This window comes from Hippopotamus amphibius, chromosome 2 (genome assembly GCF_030028045.1).
Source record: "Hippopotamus amphibius kiboko isolate mHipAmp2 chromosome 2, mHipAmp2.hap2, whole genome shotgun sequence".
In the NCBI taxonomy this organism is placed as follows: Eukaryota; Metazoa; Chordata; class Mammalia; order Artiodactyla; family Hippopotamidae; genus Hippopotamus; species Hippopotamus amphibius.
This window is the reverse complement of record NC_080187.1, coordinates 110,832,939-110,839,497: the sequence shown is the minus strand read 5'-3', so window position 1 is coordinate 110,839,497 and position 6,559 is coordinate 110,832,939. Positions and strand designations below refer to the sequence as shown.

Below are 6,559 nucleotides of genomic sequence, written 5' to 3'. Positions count from 1 at the left end.
GACAAAGACCAATTTACATTAACTATAGTTACATGTAACAAGCATATCAAGGGAGTACATGGGAAAATCAGAACACAAGACTTCATCAGCTAGAGTTCAACTCAGTTTGCTATTATGGAGACATATAAGATAACAAATACACTGAAGCATAAACAAAATATTAGATACAATAAAGGTCTTTAATTTACAATATGTATAATTATATAATTTATTAAAATCAACAGAATTCATGTACAGAATATTAACATGGCAGTCATTAAGCACTTCAAATACTGAAATGTTAAGATGGTAAAAACTACACTAAGCAACTTTTGCATCAAGGGATCTAATCTAGCTCACTAGTTCAGGCTGAACATTCATTCTCCAAAGTACTTCTTCAGGCATACAAAAAACAGGGCTAACAGGTTTAATCTGTTCTTCTCCCAAAAGTGACAATCCAGCAATTCCAAAAAGAGTGTGAAAAGGATCTACCACATCTCCTGGCCTGTCCGCAAATCCTCCAGTTTCTTCATCTTGACATGCTAAGATGAAATTGTGCAGTTTCTCTCTATCAATCCAATAAAGCCTTCCAATTATCTTTAGGGAAGCCAACACCCACCAAGAATAGCATCCATCTGGTAGCTTCTCTCGCCTTCCTTTGAGTCCACCTGATGGTAGCTGTCATTCACAAAGCCACCAACCAAGTAAATCAGAATTTACTTGATGCAACTGACTAGTAATAGCCAGGAATCCTGTGCAACAATAGATCTGCCCAGCATGGGATTCAGAACCTGGCCTGCAACCAAATCCACCATCAAAGTTCATACATGACAAAACAAATTCAATTGCCTTTTCCACATTAATAGCATCCAGCTTCCCCAACAGAGCCAAAGTTGCCATGGCACAAAAAGAGAATCTTGTATCAAGTTCTCCCTATTATATAACTGTAGATTTCACATCCCATGAAGCAGCTGGTCTCTCCGGCCTGCACTGTATTCAGCCCTTATCTTTTAGACTGGCCCCCTCTGTTCCAGTACTCCTGTATGCTGATATAACTAGCACAGTGCATGCTGGAACTTCCACCAGGCCATTAACTCCAGATAGACCAGCTGCTTAGTGGGACCCCAGATATCTCCAGCAAAAGAACCATCTTCTTTCTGTAGACTCTGAACATATTCCACAACTTTATTCACATCAATAACATTAATACTATCCTAGACAGTAAGAATCTGGACAGCACTAAGAGTGTACAAAAGATGAGGATCATGTCCAATATCAGCACTTATTCCACCACACTTGTATTGACAAGACTTAATAAATGTCAGAATTTCTTCTCTATTCATGCGATGTAGCTGTCCCATGAGATCCATTATGGTCAGACCCCAACAGATGCCACTCATTCTCAAATACTCAGACATATAGTATTCGTAATCATCTTTCTTTGAGCCATAGGATGCAATATAATCTGCATGTTTCTCCAGTAATAGGGTGTCAAGTGCATCTGACTTGATAACAACATCCTTCTGCGGTGTGCCCATGTCTGAGAGCGAAAAAAGCAATAAAGAGGTATTGTGAAAAAAAAAAAAAAGAACTAAAGAACCATTCTAAAGTTAAAAATACAAACTGAAACAAAAAATTCCCTACATGGTCTCCAGAGCAGATTTGACATGACAGAGGAATCAGTAAACTTGAAAACACATCAATAGAAATCATCAAATTTGAAAAGTAGAGAAAAAAAGATCAAAGAAAAATGAACATACCCTCAAAGACCTGTGGGATATCATCAAATGTACTAATATAGGCACACAGGGAGTTCCAGAAGGAGAGGACAGAAAGGGGTAGATAGAATATTTAATGAGATAATGACCAAAAACTTCCCAAATTTGATGAAAGACATGAACTACACATCCAAAAAGCTCAGTGAAATCCAATCTGGATGAACTCAAAGAGATCCACACCAAAACACATTATAATCAAATTGCCAAAAGTCAAAGCCAGAGAATCCTGAAAGTAGCAAGAGAGAAGGAACTTGTCATTTACAAGGGGTTCTCAATAAGATTAACAGCTAATTTCTCATCAGAAACCATAAAGGCCGAAAGGCAGTGGAATGACATGTTCAAAGTGCTGAAGAAAGAAAACTGTCAACCAACAACCCTATGTCTAACAAACTTACACTTCAGAAATGAAGGAAAAATTAAGATATTCTGAGACAAACAAAAACATACAGAATTAGTCACTACAAGGACTTTCTTATAATATATAGTATAAAGGGAGTCCTTCAGGTTGAAATGAAAGAACACTAGAGAGTAATTCAAATCCATGTGAAAAAAAATTAGGTGTACTGGTAAAGCTAATTATATATATAAAAGACAGTAGAGGACTTCCTAGGTGGTACAGTGGTTAAGAATCTGCCTGCCAAGGCAGGGGACATAGGTTCGATCCCTGTTCCAGGAAGATCCCACATGCCATGGAGCAACTAAACCCGTGCACCACAACTACTGAGCCAGTGTGTCACAAATACTGAAGCCCATGCACCTAGAGCCCAAGCTTCACAACAAGAAAAAAAAAAAGCCACTACAATGAGGAGCCCATGCACCACAATGAAGAGTAGCCCCCGCTCACCACAACTAGAGAAAGCCCGTGTGCAGCAACAAAGACCCAATATAGCCAATAAATAAATAAATATATAAATTTAAAAAAAAAAGAGAGGAGAAATGTATTTTTCATTTGTAACTTTTTCCCTTCAATTGGAACTCAAAGACAACTGCATAAATTTATCATTATAAAGCTATTCTCACAGACTGACAATGCATACAGATTTCATTTATATGATCATAATTGCACAGAGGGAGGGAAGGGTACAAAGCCACATTGCACCAGATTTTTAGGTACTGTTGGAACTAAGTTGGTATCAATGCAAAATAGTTTTATAAGTTAAGATGGTAATTGTAATTCCCCCCAAAATCATTAAGAAAACAAGTCCAAAGACATATACAGCAAATGAAATGACAAGGGAATTAAAATGGTACACTAGAAAGTATCTGTTAAACACAAAGAAAGCAGTAATGCAGTAAGAGAGAAAAAAAAAAAGACGTGACATGTAGAAAACAAAGAGCAAAATGGCAGATGTAAATACTATCTTATCAATAATTACATTATATGTAAATGGTTAAACTCCATCAAAAGGCAGAAGGAGCAGAATGAATTAAAATGACATAATCCAACTTTGTGCTGTCTACAAGAGACAGGCTTTAGATTCAAAGACATAAGTAGATTGAAAGCAAAATGATAGGAAAAATATGCCATGCAAAGAGCAACTAAAAGAAAGCTGGAGTGTCTATACTAATAGCAGACAAAACAGACTTTAAGATAAAAAGTTACTATAGATAAGAAAGCACCTCTTATTATGATAAAAGTGTTAATCCATCAAGAAAGACATAATAGTTATAAATATATATGCATAACAGCAGAGTCCAAAATAAATGAAGTGAAGCTAACAGAATTGAAAAGAGAAACATACAATTCAACAGTAATAGTTGCAATACCTCACTTTCAATAATGGACAGAACAACTAGACAAAAGGTCAACTAGGAAATAAAATGATGAAACAAGACTAACTTAAACCAGTTAAACTTAATAAAACTCCATCCAACAACAGCAGAAAACACATTTCTCTCACATGCACAGGATAGACTGCACAGTCAATCTTTTCCAGGATAGACTATATGTTAGGCTATAAAACAAGTCTCATTAAATCACCAAGAACTAAAGTTAGGCAATGGTGAGATTGAAGTGGGTTCACCAAACATGATGGAATTAAATTTAAAATCAACAATATAAGGAACTTGGGATATTCACACGTATGTGAGAATTTTTAAGATTGTGGAACACAACCCTAAAAAACCCAAAATGCCAAAGGAAAAAAATCACAAGAAAAATTTAAAAATACTTTGAGATAAATGAAAACAAAACCACATGGGTCAGGGTCCAACACCATCTTCAGGTTCAGAAATTCACTAGGAGTACTCACAGGATTCAGCATATGGTGTATTTACAGTTATGACATGTTACATAATCAAAAGTATACCAAGAAAAGCAGCAAATGAAAACATGCAGGGGCAAAAATCAGGGGAGGGTTTTCTCCCAGTGGAGTCACACAGGATAAGTTTAATTCCTCCAGCAACAAATTATAACAATATGTGTGAAGCATGTCCAAATCTCATTAGAGACTCAGAAAACAGAGTTTTTGTTGGGGGGTAATCATGTAGGCATACCCTGGCTGGCAAATATCCAAACTCCATATTTGAAAAAGGAAATCAGGTGTTTAGCATAAATCATATCATTTGTACAAACAGTTTAGGTATAACTCTTATCAGTTTTGGAAATGGCAGGAACTGCCACAAATCTAAGTTCCCAAATGCAGGCCAAGGATCAGTCTTGAAATTAGTACTTCCCAAGGACAGCACTTAAGACCTGCTATACTAACTCTTTTCCACAAACATATCAAAACTTATGGGGTGTAACTAAAGCATGCTTAGAGAGACATGTATAGTTGTAAATGCCTATGTTAAAAAGATCTCAAATCAAATAACCTAACAGTCTACCTTAAGAAACTAGAAAAATATAAGCAAACTAGACCCAAATCAAGCAAAAGAAAGGATATAATAAATGTTAGAGTAGAAATAAATGAAATAGAGAACAGAAAAACAGTAAAGTCAACAAAATAAAAATTTGCCTCTTTGAAAAGCAATAAAATTGACAAACCTAGCCAGACTGACCATGAAAAAAAAGAGTGAAGAGTGAAGACTGAAATACTAAAATCATTAATAAAAATAAAATAAAATAAAATAAAATCAGTAATGAAAAAGGGGAATGTAAAGATTACTATAAACAATTGTATGTGAATAAATTAGATAAACTAGATGAAATAGAAAATAACCCTTAAAAAAATAAACTATTGAAACTGACTCAAGAAAAAATAGAAAATCTGTAGAGCTATAATAAGAGACTGAATTAGTAACCAAAGCATTTCTAACAAAGAAAGCTCAGGTCCACATGGTTACACTGGTGAATTCTACCAAATGATTATAGTGGACATAGCACTAAATCTACACAAACTCTTAGAAGGAGAAGGAGAAGCAGGAGGAGGAGGAGGAGGAGATGATGAAGGGGATGAAGAAGAAGAAGAAGAAGGGGGAGGGAAATGAGGGGAAGGGGGAGGAGGAGGAGGGGGAGAGGAGGAAGAAGGGAGCACTTTCATGCTTTCTAAATCATTCTATGAAGCCAGTATTATGCTGAAACCCAAATCAGTCAAAGACATCACAAGAAAAGAAAACTACACAATAACATTCCTTATTAACACAGACCCAAAAATCCTGAGCAAAACACTAGCAAGCCACATACAGAAACATTAAAAAAAAAAAAAAAAAAAATGAGGGGTGTACACCATGACCAGGCAATTTATCACAGGAATGCAAGGTTGGTTTAACATCTGAAAATAAGTCAATGTAATAACCATATTAATAGAATAAAAAACAGCAACCTGATCAAATGAATAGATGTGAGCATAAGAATAGACAATGAAATAGAATTGAGAGTTTAGAAATAAACCCTTACATTGTGGTTAACTTATTTTGGACAAGGTTACCAAGATAATACAGTGAAGAAAAGAACAGTCTTTTCAACAAGCATAGTGGGACAATTGGATATCAATATACAAAAGAAGGAAGTTGGGTCTTAGGACACAAAAATTAAGCAATGTGGATCAAAATCTAAATGTAAAAGCTAAAACTATAAAACTTAGACAAAAACTTAAATCTCCCCCACCTTGGATTGGCAAAGGTTTCTTAGATATGATACCACAAGCACAATCAAAAGGAAAAATAGATAAACCAAACTGCATCAAAATTTAAAACTTTTAAAACTTCAAACGACACCACTGAGAAAGCGAAAAGACAACCCACAGAAGAAAAGACTTACAAATCACATATCCAATAAGGGACTTATATCCAGAATACATAACGAACACTTAACAACTCAATAATAAAATGACACATAACCCAATTAAATATGGGCAAGGGGTTTTAATGGACATTTCTCCAAAGAAGATATGCAAATGGGCAACAAGCACATGAAAAGACGTTTAATACCATTAGTACCTAGGGAAATGCAAATCAAAACACGAGATACTACTTCACATTCACTAGGATGGCTCTAATAAAAAAGAAGGCCAATAACAAGTGCTGGTGGGGAATGCAGGGAAATTAGAACCCTTATATATGCTGGTAGGATTGTAAAATGGTGCAGCCACACTGGAAACCAGTTTTGTAGTTCCTCAAAAAGTTAAACATAAAGTTGTTTCATGCCCTAGTAATTCCACTTCTAGGTATATACCTAAGAGAAATGATAACATATATCCCCACATATAGTTGTACACACACGCTCATAGCAGCATTATTTATAACAATCAAAAAGTGGAAACAACCCAAATGTTCATCAATTGATGAATGGGTAAACAAAACGTGGTATATACACACTGGAATATTTTCAGCCATAAAAAGAAATGAAGTACTGACACATG

General features: G+C 35.4%; 1 pseudogene; it reads right to left on the bottom strand.

Annotated features, from left to right (window-relative positions):
- Window positions 1-262: 262 nt before the first annotated feature.
- Window positions 263-1,517, bottom strand: LOC130845838 (geranylgeranyl transferase type-2 subunit beta-like; annotated as a pseudogene).
- Between the last annotated feature and the right edge of the window lie 5,042 nt (window positions 1,518-6,559).